This window comes from Dermacentor albipictus, chromosome 1, assembly GCF_038994185.2.
Source record: "Dermacentor albipictus isolate Rhodes 1998 colony chromosome 1, USDA_Dalb.pri_finalv2, whole genome shotgun sequence".
Taxonomy (NCBI): Eukaryota; Metazoa; Arthropoda; class Arachnida; order Ixodida; family Ixodidae; genus Dermacentor; species Dermacentor albipictus.
This window is the reverse complement of record NC_091821.1, coordinates 187,117,503-187,132,502: the sequence shown is the minus strand read 5'-3', so window position 1 is coordinate 187,132,502 and position 15,000 is coordinate 187,117,503. Positions and strand designations below refer to the sequence as shown.

The 15,000-nt window shown below is 47.4% G+C and overlaps 1 protein-coding gene across 2 annotated transcripts in view; it reads left to right on the top strand.

Annotated features, from left to right (window-relative positions):
- The window catches only part of LOC139054092 (lens fiber major intrinsic protein-like), a 43,944-nt gene that overhangs the window by 22,384 nt on the left and 6,560 nt on the right, over positions 1-15,000 (top strand). The window lies entirely within an intron of this gene.

The window sequence follows — 15,000 nt, the reverse complement described above, 5'->3', positions numbered from 1 at the left end:
TTCCACTGTAAGCTTTGCCGTCGTGTTTCAGGCTCGTAGTAGTGGCGCAGTGATTCGTTCCCGGTCCCAATTGCCGACAAAAAGTCGTCACCCTCATTGTGATGCCCGATTAGATTAATCAAGGCAGCGCGGAACCTCTCCGTCTTCTGGTGGTGGTTCAAAATCTTTGGGCATCCATTGCGCACACAAGATCCGATAACCGAGGTGTTCATGAATTATGGTGTGACCCAAACCGTGACTGATGTTCACACGCCCTGCCAATTCATCGATGCTTATCCTTCATTCTTGAGTAATCAGCCTTTGCAATTGTGTTGGGGTGATTGCACGGTGGCTTTGGCACGGTCTTGGATCGTCTTTGCAACGTTTGAACCGTTTTCTCCACTGCTTCACAGTGGACAATGAAATGCAATGTTCAACGTACATGGCACCCATACGGCGACTAATTTCTTTTTAGGAACGATCTTCAGCTCCCAAAAACCCTCACGACACCACGCTGTTAAACTTTTGGAGGGCCCATTATGCCACGAAACCAAGTTCAACCCAGTGTACGAGAGCAATAAAGGGCCCCTCACCAGGCCGCATAGCAAATTTTGATTATACACTGGAAGTTGTTACGTGTCCTCTAGGGAGTGTACTGCCGCAAAAATTTTTGAAATCGGCTCATTAATAGCCGAGATAGAAATATTTCAGTGCCGCGGACCCATGATTTCAGGAGGCGAGCTCCGCTGCATAGTGACTCTCCCAACTCGCCCCGTCTAGCCTCCGCAAGCGAAATTCTTTCCCTGCGTGCCCCCATGCCGGACGTCGAAGTTCGCATGACACATACGTCATGGGCCCCACCTTCACCTTTTTTTTCTCCTCGCTTTACTTCTTTCGGCGCCGCGCACTTTCGCTGGCGGCGTCGCGAGCGTGCTGTTATCGCTTCGCGCAGCGCACAGTTTTGCGCGCTGTGCACAAGGACACATGACTAGCTCTATAATTCAGTGCTACACGAATACTGAGGAAGAACAAATCGATCGCAGAAAATGATCACGGCGCTGGAATACGGTAGAAAATAATGACATAGTTTCGGTACCTCCGCACCTGACCGCACGACCGTGGGAAGAAGTAGACGAAACGAGAGTGCATCTCTCTTGCTTCGGTGTGAAGTAAAACAAAAAAAAGAACACGCAGACATTCCGATTGTGTGTTTTATTATTTCTCTAAACTTCAGTTCGTCAATTCGAGCAACAGATCACACAGATAACAGATGTCTTGAATAACTCTCGAAGTCGCGTGTCACCACGAGCGACGTCACACTGCGAACACCACTACGTAAGCGACGGTACCCGACTACGTCATCCTCCGGCTTGGAGCGCGGCGGCCTCGAGGAGCAGGGAAAACGGCGTTAGGTTTGAAATTTCAGATCTTTCCGCTGCGCGTAGCGTTGTAATACTTTGCAGACACGATTGTTATCGCGCAATGTATGCTCTGCGCTTGTCAGCTCAAAATGGCCAGACCTGGCGAGGGGCCCTTTGAAGAACCTTTATCCTCACACCTGCGTGTCCCTTTTGTAAATGAGAGATGACTCTGTGCAACGCGCATGCCTCACATATAATGAACCGAACCATTATCGCGCGGGGTGGGTTGGCTCACTTTCATTTGACTCGCCCTCGTGCAATAGAAATGTGAATACACAATGAAATATACAAATGTGCAGCGGTGGCGTAGAGGTAGAGTATCCGCCTCGCGTGCAAGAGAACCGTGGTTCGAACCCCGGTGCCGCGCAATTTTCCCCCGGATAAAACAAAAATCCGCGTGTTGATAAAATTGCATAAACAGGCCTGGAGTGCGGCCTGATCCTGGTGACCAGAACCGGTAACGCACTGCCTCATCCGAGCAGGATAGGCCACCCTGGTGCAGTACTTGGACACAACCTCCTATATGAATACAACAATCAAACCCCGGCTCTCAGTGCCCAGCAGCTGCGAAGCAACTGACCACGGCGGCGGTCAGACTTGTGGCGCAGCAGAGGGTGCTAAGAATACCTGGGTCCGAACAGGCCGCCACTGGAATCTGAACCTGGCAACGTTTAGCGCTAGAGCGCTATCTAGTGAAGCGAGTCTAGCAATGCTCTTTGAGGAATTAGAGGGCAGTAAATGGGATATAATAGGGCTCAGTGAAGTTAGGAGGACAAAAGAAGCATGTACAGTGCTAAAAAGCCGGCTCGTCCTGTGCTACCGGGGCTTAGCGGAGAGACTAGAAGTAGGAGTCGGATTCCTGATTAATAAGGATATAGCTGGCAACATACAGAAACTCTATAGCATTAACGAGAGGGTGGCAGGTCTTAATTGTTGTGAAACTTAATAAGAGGTACAAATTGAAGGTTGTACAGGTCTACGCCCCTGAATCTAGTCATGATGACCAGGAAGTCGAAAGCTTCTATGAAGACGTGGAATCAGCGATGGGTAAAATCAAAGCAAAATACACTATACTAATGGGTGACCTCAATGCCAGGGTAGGCAAGAAGCAGGCTCGAGACAAGCCAGTCGGGGAATATGGCATAGGCTCTAGGAATAGCAGGGGAGAGTTATTAGTGGAGTTTGCAGAAAAGAATAATATGCGGATAATGAATACCTTCTTCTGAAAGCGGGATAGCCGAAAGTGAACATGTAGGAACCCGAACGGCGAGACTAGAAATGAAATAGACCTTATACTCTGCGCTAACCCTGGCATCATGCAAGATGCGGACGTGCTCGGCAAGGTGCGCTGCAGTGACCATACGATGGCAAGAACTCGAATTAACCTAGACTTGAGGAGGGAACGGAAGAAACTGCACATAAGAAGCAGATCAATGAGTTAGCGGTAAAAGGGAAAATAGAGGAATTCCAGATCAAGCTACAGAACAGGTATTCCGCTTTCACTCAGGAAGAGGACCTTAGTGTTGAAGCAATGAACGACAATCTTATGGGCATCATTAGGGAGTGTGCAATAGAAGTCGGTGATAACTCCGTTAGACAGTTTACCAGAAAGTTATCACAGGAGACGAAAGATCTCATCAAGAAACGCCAATGTATGAAAGCCTCTAACCCTACAGCTAGAATAGAACTGGCAGAACTTTCGAAGTTAATCAACAAGCGTAAGACAGCTGACATAAGGAAATATAATATGGATAGAATTGAACATGCTCTCAGGAACGGAGGAAGCCTAAAACCAGTAAAGAAGAAACTAGGAATAGGCGAGAATCAGATGTATGATTTAAAAGACAAAGCCAGCAATATAATTACTAATATGGGTGAGATAGTTCAAGTGGCTGAGAAGTTCTATAGAGATTTATACAGCACCAGTAGCAACCACGACGATAATGTGAGTGAGAATAGTCTAGAGGAATTTGAAATCCCGCAAGTAATGCCGGAAGAAGTAAAGAAAGCCTTGGGAGCTATGCAAAGGGGGAAGGCAGCTGGGGAGGATCAGGTAAGAGCAGATTTGTTGAAAGATGGTGGGCAGATTGTTCTAGAAAAACTGGCCACCCTATACACGCAATGCCTCATGACCTCGAGCGTACCGGAATCTTGGAAGAACGCTAACATTATCGTAATCCATAAGAAAGTGGACGCCAAAGACTTGAAAAATTAAAGACCGATGAGCTTACTGTCAGTTGCCTACAAAGTATTTACTAAGGTAATCGCACATAGAATCAGGGACACCTAAGACTTCTGTCAACCAAAGTACCAGGCAGGATTCCGTAAAGGCTACTCATCAATAGACCATTCAATATTAATCAGGTGATAGAGAAATGTGCGGAATATAACCAACTCTTACATATAGCTTTCATTGATTACAAGAAAGCATTTGATTCAGTCGAAACCTCAGCAGTCGTGGATGCATTACGGAATCAGGGTGTAGACAAGCCGTATGTGAAAATACTGAAAGATATCTATAGCGGCTCCACAGCCACCGTAGTCCTCCATAAAGAAAGCAACAAAATCCCAATAAAGAAAGGCGTCAGGTAGGGAGATACCATCTCTCCAATGCTATTTAAAGCGTGTTTACAGGAGGTATTCAGAGACCTGGATTGGAAGGAATTGGGGATAAAATTTAACGGGGAATACCTTAGTAACTTGCGATTGGCTGATGATATTGCCTTGCTTAGTAACTCGGGGGACCAATTGCAATGCATGCTCACTGACCTGGAGAGGCAAAGCAGAAGTGTGGGTCTAAAAATTAATCTGCAGAAAACTAAAGTAATGTTTAACAGTCTCGGAAGAGAACAGCAGTTTACAATAGGCAGCGAGGCACTGGAAGTCGTAAGGGAATACATCTACTTAGGGCAGGTAGTGACTGCGGATCCGGATCATGAGACAGAAATAATCAGAAGAATAAGAATGGGCTGGGGTGCGTTTGGCAGGCATTCTCAGATCATGAACAGCAGGTTGCCACTATCCCTCAAGAGAAAAGTGTATAATAGCTGTGTCTTACCAGTACTCACCTACGGGGCAGAAACCTGGAGGCTTACGAAAAGGGTTCTACTCAAATTGAGGACGACGCAACGAGCTATGGAAAGAAGAATGATAGGTGTAACGCTAAGGGATAAGAAAAGAGCAGATTGGGTGAGGGAACAAACGCGAGTTAATGACATCTTAGTTGAAATCAAGAAAATGAAATGGGCATGGGCAGGACATGTAATGAGGAGGGAAGATAACCGATGGTCATTAAGGATTACGGACTGGATTCCAAGGGAAGGGCAGCGTAGTAGATGGCGGCAGAAAGTTAGGTGGGCGGATGAGATTAAGAAGTTTGCAGGTACAACATGGCCACAATTAGTACATGACCGGGGTAGTTGGAGAAGTATGGGAGAGGCCTTTGCCTTGCAGTGGGCGTAACCATGATGATGATGATGATACAAATGCGAAAATACAGCTTGATAAAGGGCAAAAAAGTGTCACTGGAAACGAAGTTCATTGCACGTATACACAAAACCTCGCAACAAGATATTTAAATATACGTATAAGTCTCCAATAAATCTACGTATCTAAGGAAAAGTAACTGTATATAATGCGTCAAACAAGACATATAAAAATCTTGCGCAGCAACAGATTCTCAGCTCACAACCCCGTTCGCTCCACCCCCCTGCTGTATCGCGCGCGACAGGAGGCGGCGCACTTCCTCCCCGCTTTTCTCCCTTGCGCACACAAGACTGAACCACCATCGTCGGCTCACCCATGCCGCTTTCACTCGCACATACAGCAGGCGGCGCAGGGTCACGAGGTTGTCAGCCTTGGACTTTAAGGCTAAACCCCATGAGCGCGATCTTGTGCGCGACAACGACGAGCGACGGCTTCGAGTGACGGATCGGACCATCGCGTGGACAGATCGCTCAGTCTTGTCGCGCAATCGCTCGGTTCTGCAAATCTAGAATTCGTCGCTCGTCGCCCGGAAGTGCTATGAGCGACTAGCCAATAGCGCGAAGCCGGAACTGGATGTATACATCACTCAAGTACTAGATTGTGGCACGGAACGAGCAAATGATTAAATTTTTATAGTGCAAGGATAAGAACCTACTGGAAGACCTCCAGAAATATTTTATGCTGCTTTTTACAGTAAAGCACGTCAACTTAAGTTAATAAAGCATGCGCCACGCTAGTTTCGGCGCCTATATTGCTGCCCTCATACCGGCAACACTGGGGAGACGTCGCTCGAAGTCATCGCTCGCATGAGGTACGACTTGTAGGCGACGAGCGAACGCGACAGCCATCTCCATCGCGTCGCTTGTCGCTGTCGCGCGCAAGATCGCTTGCATGGGGTTTATACTTTATATGGAAAATAACAGCGACAGCGACGGCAGGAATGCACCTAGAGTGTCCACATAATTTCTATCGCAATAATATAGTAAGAGTATCCGGCAACTGAAGCATCCCGTGGCCCATTACTTTCCGCAAAAGAAGTAATAAAATTGAACTTTCATCATGCGACAATTTGCTGCGCCGCAACAATGCCTTGTTTTTTCTTTTGTGGGGCGGGGGCATCGAAATGAAAAAAAAAACGCAAGGAAAGCATGTTGGCCATAATCAAATGCCTACTTTGAGCACCTAATGTGGCTACCGAAGGAATGTCGAAGGAAACGTGAGACGCTTGGTCCACATAGAACCATAAGCATACTGCTCGGTATTCTACACCGGCGAGACAAAATTTTGCTGAGATGTTGCGTTCAAGCGAACGCGTTGCAAACTGTCGAGTCTCCGCAGTGATGGCGGCGAGCGACCATGCAGTGTTTCTTTTTCTCGTCTGCTATCCAGAAAGCGTCCAAAACTATTCCAGGCGAAAATCCACTCGGCCAGAGAAAAACGAACGCGCATCGAAGTGCGCCGCGGGCTGGTCGGGGCAACACGAGAAAAACGCATGCGCTCTGGCTGGTTCCGACAGCCTGCGGGTAGCGAGAAAAAAAAATGAAAAGGCTCAATGTGTCCTCGCGAATAAATGTTACAGTAGAGAAATAAATAAGATCGTAGTTACCTTTGCTGGCTTTAGTGTCTTGACATGGATTCGTTGGCGCAGGTGAAAAAAAAAATTGATATTCTTTTCTGTGACATGACGTCCCAAATGAACCACCACACCGCTTCGTCTGTGGCTACGGTGTTGGGCTGCTGAGCGCGAGGTTGCGGGATCGGATCCCGGCCACGGCGGTCGCATTTCGATGGGGGCGAAATGCGAAAACACCCGTGTGCTTAGATTTAGGCGCACGTTAAAGAACCCCTAGTGGTCAAAATTTCCGGAGTCCTCCCCTACGACGTGCCTCATAATCAGAAAGTGGTTTTGGCACGTAAAACCCCATAATTTAATTAATTAATTTTAACAACACTTCATCTCATCGTACCTCACTGCGCGCTTTGTCAACTTGTCTGAATAGTGTGTTGATTTGGCTTTTCTCGTTGTATGACCCTATGTACGACTTTAGGAAAGTCAATGCACTTTTGCCGTCAAATGTTTATAACAACATTAAACCCGCAAAGTTCCGGAGTTGAAAATCTAAAGCACGACTTTGGAAATGTCAGTGCACCTTTCGCATCAAAACTTTATGAGAACTTTATACCCATAAAATTTCCGAATTGAAATCCATGCGGCTTCGTAGATTCCGCGGCCTTCACGAGATGCATGCCGGGACGAGCCCGCTCACCATCAAAACGCCCTTGAAACTTTGTGCTCGGATGGGGCTCCTTGGGGCGTTATGTGACTCTCGGTGCATGGACGCTGCCGCGAAATCCAGCCCGATTTCGCAAAGTTCGCGTTAAAGCGTCTTTTCGAGCGTAAAAAGGACATTCTAGACAAAATCCAGCATGATTTCTGGCGCCGGGGGTTGTTTTGGTCGGCGGCTCATGCCATCACCAAAATCACCAAAAAATTTCGGGAGGGACTGAAGCCCCATGCATAAGCCTGGCCATGCCTGACCAAGCCTGGCCATAAGCCATGCATAAGTGTGATTCTCAGCATTCCACTCGAAAAGATGGATCTTCACGGTCTTCGAATTTACTCCACAAAGTGTCGTTGTCGGGCCGTCATTGTCATACCGCCATTGTTACTAACGTGTCTTCGTCGTTACTGCGTACAGTTTGGGGGTTTGACACAGGATTGCTGGAGTTTTTGTATAAAACTTCTGGTATACAGACAACGAGTAACAGCAGTTACTCGAGTAATTGATGTCGCAGTAATCGAATTCAGAGCTGAACTCGGTAGTTCTATTATTATTTTTTCGTGCAGTTTCAGCAACACTTCACTGTTCGAACACTGCGGGCACTAGTCGTTACAAAAAACATTCGAGATAACTTGCCCTTTATGTCGCATGTCACAAAGTTCATAACAACGTCTATTTAGAGCGTAATGGGCGAAAAGCTGCAAGAGAGATAGCGTAAAACATTTAAAGAAGCAAAAAAAAATCTCAGTGCCCTTCCACTCTGTGAAGAAGGATGAGCAGCGAAGTTGTGTATGTGGGCCCCTTAATGGCGAACTGCACCTCCGCCGAAGGTCGGCACGGCAGTGCACTAACCTCGGGATCGGCCCAGGTATGGGGAGGGCTTAACGCCTGCTTCACCTGCCGTGGTTGCTCAGTGGCTATGGTGTTGGGCTGCTAAGCAAGAGGTCGCGGGATCGAATCCCGGCCACGGCGGCCGCATTTCGGTGGGGGCGAAATGTGCAAACACCCGTGTACTTAGATTTAGGTGCACGTTAAAGAACCCCAGATGGGCAAAATTTCCGGAGTCCTCCCTTACGGCGTGCCTCATATAATCAGAAAGTGATTTTGGCACGTAAAACCCCATAATTTAATTTGTTTATCTACAACTTCAACCTCCGCCGCGGGTTGGCCAGGCATTGCACTATCTCCGGGATCAGCCCACGTATGGGGAGTTTTTTGCTTTCCACACCGACACGAAAATTTCCTTGGATTGGACATTAGATGGTATACAGCTTCGCTGTAAGAAAGAGTCCAAAAGCGCTCCCGAACGCCTGCATGAAGGAATTGAGCAAGCACACGCCACGCAGACTCAAGCATTTTTCCGTGAATCTTTTTTTTTCATTTTATTTGTTTATTGCGAGAACATTACTTCACTCATAGTGTGGCCTCGCCGTCATCAGAAAGCCGTGGCAGAAAAACGGCACACAATTTGCGTCATCTTCATCTGACTGAAAGAAAAAGTAGCCACGGTGATGATTCGATCTTGCGTCCCGCCGCCACTGCTATACCGCTCTGTAGCCGAGCGCGCGAACCACCGCGCCACCATTGCATTGCGCTGCCTTTGCAACAGGTGACACTATGTTCGAGCCTGTGCACGTGGTCGAACCCTGTCTGGCGGGTGATTCACTAGATGGTAGAGCGAGCGGCTGCGGTGCGAGCACGGCGAGCTGCAGCCGCTCGCTCTGCCTTTCGCGTTGTCGGGGACCAACAGACGCCGTCGCCACAGCCCATGGCCGACGACGATTAATAAGATGCAACGCGCCTCAGGTACCCGTCGGACGACGATTACGGAATCTCCCTAGTGTATGAGGTGGAGTTCGCCTACACACCCGACGTAGAAATATAGTATAAACACCGTGGTGCCGCTTGAAAAAGTAATACCATCGCTCGGCAAAGTGGTGTCATCGTGCTGAAGAGTGGTGTCATCGAGGAACAACACTTAACGCAATGTGCGTGAAACACTGATCAGAACTCCGTAAATAAAACTCAGCCGAGAGATAGCAATACGGCCGGTTTGCCGTCTTGCGTTGTTGCTATACCTCGAGAGCAGCAACATTACACTCGAATAACGCAGCAGCACTAAACTCAGCGACAAGTAATGCTCTCGCATTTACACAAGATAAGAATTGCTTAGGTGCTCTCACAGTTTGTTTTCTATTTAAGTCGTTGGTCTCGGAACGAAACTAATATTCCTTCCCCACATGTTCATCTGCACTGCCATTCCTTTCAGAGGAGCGACAACTTTATGCCCATACAACAAAAATCATTAAATCAAGAGGAACGGAGCGAAACACTGGCGGGTTCATTCTTTTTTCTCCTTTTTTTTTTCTCGTTCTCCAAGAAAACGAATTAACCACAGGAAATGATTTCGCAGCTATTCTTCGATCCCTCCGCTTCGTAAAGACGGACAGCACCACCACCCTGTTTCCTCGATAAGGTGGGCTATAACGGCGGGCAGACGCGCCGGCGGCCGGGTTCCGAAGTAGCAGGACGTCGTGCGGCCGCTAACAAATGAAAGCACCCGAAGAGAGCGGAGGCGAGTGTTGGGGGGCGGAGAGGTGGAAGGAGCTGTGCAGCCTGCCTGCTAATGACAGCCGGCGTTCGAACCCCCTCGGGTCGCGCAAGCGAAGAGAGAGCCGCACGGCTCTGACCTGTCCAATCAACGTCCCGAGGTCCCGTCGGCACAAAGCCCCGACTCGCTCGCGTCCGGTCGGGAAGGCTCGAAGCCTTTAGGGAGCGCGCGCGACAAAAACCTGGGCTATCCGCGTAGCGGCGAGAGCCACCGCTGCTGCGATCGGTCCCAAAGCCCCGCTGGGATTTCGGGTGCCGGGAAAACCTGCACTTCATTTGCGGCGGACGCGAGGCTTTTCAGGGGGCACCTGTACCGGGCGCGTGCTCGCTACATACCGAGGCCCCTCTCCATGGATTTCTCGCAGTTTCTTTAGTCGTTTCCTTCTTGGATGCAATATATTCACGCGCGCGCCTTCATCCTTGCTATGGCCTTATTGTTCTTGTCGTTGTTCTCTTTGGTTTCCTTCCTGGAAACAAATTGGAGTGCAAATCAGTTCGTCCGTCCGCCCTCTGGGCGTTTCTTGCCGTTTCTTCCATTTCCGAGTTTTGTTTTTTTTCCTTTTCTAGTTTTCCCTTTTTCTTTTTTCTGTTTCATTTCTTTTGTTTTTCTCCGCCTCTTATCCTCGGTGTTTCTCCTGCTGCATCGGACAGCGCACTTCGGCTGATTGCCATCACTCCTCCACGTGCGCAAGGCTGCAGCGCGTTATTACATGGAAATATGAGTTGACTGATTGATTGTAAGGTTTGACGTCCCAATAACACAACTAGTTTTCTGTAGGACACCTGCACAGAAAGCTCAAGATTATTTTTTCGGAATTGATTAGTTTAACTTCTACCGCCCGAGGCCTTCGCCGTGGACTGAGATGGGTATAGAAATACAGGGAAAGTGCTTAGCATTCCGATTCCGTCGGAACACTGCCGGTCACCCGGGCCGGGAGCGAACTTTCGGCTATGTGCTCACCAGCACAACACTACTGCCGCTGAGCCAAATCGGCCGATAAAGCGTAATTTCGGAATGGTTTGTTACTATGTGACATAAGGAAGAAGCCTGCACCAAACTTCGATATTCCAGCCAAGCGCTTCCGATGATTTTTCATTCCGACTCTTAGGCTGGCATCAATGTACGTGAACCGCGTAATCTCCTCAGGACGCCGCCGCGGCACGGTATGCGGCAGACAAAAAAAAAGTGCTTATACCATTTGCTGCGCGAACCGCCTTTTGACGCAGTTTAATAAAAATTAAATTCTAAGGTTTTACGCGCAAAAACCGTGATCTGATAACGAGGCACGCTGCAGCGGTGGGGGACTCCAGATTAGTTTTGATCACCTGGGGTTCTTTAGTTAACGTGCACCTTAAGTTTAAGTAGACGAGCGTTTTTTTTTTAAATCCCGCCATCGGACAATTTTAGTATTGTTTATTTAATTATTTATATCTCGGTATTAGTCTTAAACATGGTCGCTTTGCAAAGCCACCAAGCCGTTTAAAGACAGAAGGACGAAGTTTATGCAAATACATGTACTGCCCATCATTCGGACCATGCTGGCTGAACCACCCTTCTTGCAGCTCCCGTGTCGCAGTTCCCTCTATAGTATTTGTACGAAACTCTGTGCTCGTAGGCAGCCAATGAGATTAGTGTCGAATTAAAACATGGCGAATCGTGCTCACGACACGCCTCTGCTCCTCAGCGCATCTTCACGCCGCATTTCCGTGAGTGAGTGAGTGAGTGAGTGAGTGAGTGAGTGAGTGAGTGAGTGAGTGAGTGAGTGAGTGAGTGAGTGAGTGAGTGAGAGAGTGAGTGAGTGAGTGAGTGAGTGAGTGAGTGAGTGAGTGAGTGAGTGAGTGAGTGAGTGAGTGAGTGAGTGAGTGAGTGAGTGAGTGAGTGAGTGAGTGAGTGAGTGAGTGAGAGAGTGAGTGAGTGAGTGAAACAACTTTATTTGGTCCACTAGAGACGTAAGCAAACTCAACGTCACCTGGCTAGGCCCACTGTCGCATTTCCGTCTACTTCCGTCCATATTAATTACCCCTTCCCGCTGATGGCCAGTGTTCACTTTGTCAGTCGTCAGGCACACAAGTCTTTTATGTACAAATATAACATTTGCCTCATCCACATATTGTTTTTTTTGTTCGTTTGTTTGTTTGTTTTAACGCAAGCGCTTTAAACCAACAAGATTTTCTTTTCTTATACTACAGGAATTAGCGGACACGATAAGTTCAGCTTGGCCCACTCTGAGAAGTTAGGATAAGGTTACAACCTCGTGTCTTGTATGCTCGCAGCTTGGCTACGCCCGTGGTATGGGGGCTCGAAGATACCCGCGGCTTTCCCTTCGTGGCGACGAAGAGAAAGCCACGGAAGCAAAGCGCGTACAAGTGTGAACGCTCCAGAAAATAGTCCCACATTCTCATTCGCGTTACCTTAATATAGCGGGGGAAGAGAAACATAAAACACTATATTTACAAAAAACAACATAAAACAAAATATAGTATATAAGCGGGAATATAGGTCGAGCTATTTTCTATAAAGGATAGTCACCGTTCGTCTTATATAACGGTCTTTAGCAGAATGTGAGTCTTCTGGCAACTTACGGCAGGCATGATGGCGAATGCACAGCCAAAGCCGCATCCACAACTAAATGTGACTGCTGTTTTTTTTTTTTTAATTGTCGCTGTGCCTTTTTGTGTGGACTCTTCTGAACGACTTCGTGTGCGTTGTTCTATTTGTTTTTGGTCTGATAAGCGATCAGTAGTGGCACACGGACACAGTATTCAGCGGCGCTCAAGATACATGTTGTCGACTTGGCTGAAACGAAAGGCCACATGGCGCTAAGCGCCAGCTTGGCGTTTCTCATAAAGCGTGCGATACTGGGGGACAAAAAAATGAGAAAAAAAACCACCGACGTTAATTGAAACTAAAATCTGGGGTTTTGCGTGCAAAACCACGATATCATTATGAGGCACGCCGTAGTGGGGGACTCCGAATTAATTTTGACCATCTAGAGTTCTAGGTACACGGGCGTTTTTTTTGTTGTTGTTGTTGTTGTTGCATTCACCTCCATCGAAATGCGGCGGCTGCTACCGGGATTCGATCCAGCGACCTCTGGCTCAGCAGAGCGACGCCAATGCCATTACGCGCCACGTGGGTATACTGTCGGCGTGCAACCCACGTAAAATGTCATTTCGTACGCGTCGTGCAGCACGTCCACAGTTTGAGGACACACTTGCAGAATTTTTTTGTGAAAACTTAGTGCGCGCCCGCTACTGTTGACAGTGCACGTCATCTCGCTATGAAACTGCAACGCCCTTGCGAAAGAAAATGCGTATCGGCGATTTTTGTTGTTCTTTATTTCTTTCTCTTTATTTTTTTCTCTTTTCTCTTTTTTTCTTCTCTGTGGCTATGGTGTTGGGCTACTGAGCACGAGGTCGCGGGATCGAATCCCGGCCATGGCGGCCGCATTTAGGTGGTGGCGAAATGCCAAAACACCCGTGTACTTAGTAAATTTAGGTGCACGTTAAAGATCGCCAGGTGGTCGAAATTTCCGGAGTCCTCCACTACGGCGTGCCTCATAATCAGAAAGTGGTTTTGGCACGTAAAACACCATAATTTTTTTTTCCGTAGTTTTCCCTTAAATGCCACGGAAATTTGTCAGCGAGTATAGGAACGCTACTCTGTCCATTCTGCGCTCTACACGACTGCGAGTGTTCATTCGTACATGAGGCTGAGATCGTGAAAGCGTCCTGTGAATCATCAAAATTAAGAAAGAAGTCGCAAAAAAATATTAAATAAGATTCATGCTACACTAAAGGGCTCGAGATGGCGTGTTATTTATTTGCTGCCAAAAACAGACACTCCCCCAGGGTGCGCGAGAAGAAAAATAGCTCATGCCAAACTAAAAGTCTCTAAAACATTAGCTCGAATTACTCTTGAGTGCGGCAGTATACAGTCGTATGTCATCATTAGCTATAGCTTGACGAAAGATTAGAAAGAATTCAAGCTAAATCACAATGCGGTTCACTTATTCTAAGTATTCTCGTTACGACAGTGTGAGTGTCCCTCGATCCCTGCATAGACATTTGCCTGCCGACGACGTGTCTATGCTACCAAGTCCTTTTCATTGTGAATCTCAGTTGTATCGATACTGATAAGCACGCATACCTATATAGCCGCCTGATCGCCACTTCAGCCAAAAAGGCTATCGTAAGCAATGAATATCAGGTCACACCTCGTGCGGTCCACTCAACTTCTTCGCGTTTTATTGAAACCCTGACACTGTTGGCCACGAGAAGCAGTGTCAGTGGATAGATAACTTTACTGCTAAGGCAAAATTGTATTTATATGCACAATGTAGATCGCCGATGCGCGTTTCTATTTTCTGAATATGCTGTTGTTAAATTCTTACGTGTTTTCGATATTATGTAAGCACATTCGTTTTTTCTCCTTTTTTTTACGAAGTAATGTTGAATTTAACTATTGCTGGTTTTCGTTACGCAGTCAGTGTATTAGTTTTTTTCTTACTCGCCATCAGTCGCAAAATTCATTATGTGTTATGTTCGGTATCTTGTTTAATTAAGCCATTGTGTGGCATTCTTTGCACTCTGTGTACCTCTCGGTGCACTTTCCTGAACCATTTATATACGGAAGGGTGAAACTCTGGGCCACCGGGTATTTTATACTGAAGAGACAAAGAACAGAACAATTATTGGGTTTTAGGTGACAAAACCACGATTTGATTGTGAGGCAAGCCGTATAGTGGGGGACTCCGGAATAATTTTGGATCACCTAGGGTTCTCTAACGTGCACTTAAATCTAAGCACACGGGTGTTTTCGCATTTCACCGCCATCGAAATGCGGCCGCCGTGGCCAGGATTAGCATAGCCCCTAGTAGCCCAACACCAGCATAGCCCTTTAATATAGCCCAACACCATAGTCCTTAAGCAACCACGGCGGCTCAAACGATAGCAGCGACAAAACAGGCTCTGACTAAAAAACTTAAAATGTCAAACAAAACATGCGTTTAACTACAAGGAGGAGCACACGTGGCAGAAAGCAGACCAAAACGCGCCTAAAGGTATGCTTCAGATAATCATTTTCTAATTGTGTCACGAAACTCAAGGCCTCTCGAGTCGCGACACACTCGTCACCTGACTTGCGCAGGAAATGGCCCTCTGCGATCTCTCCGCGTGTGGTCTTATCTCTCCACTTGACAGGACTTTTGTAACTAACAGCG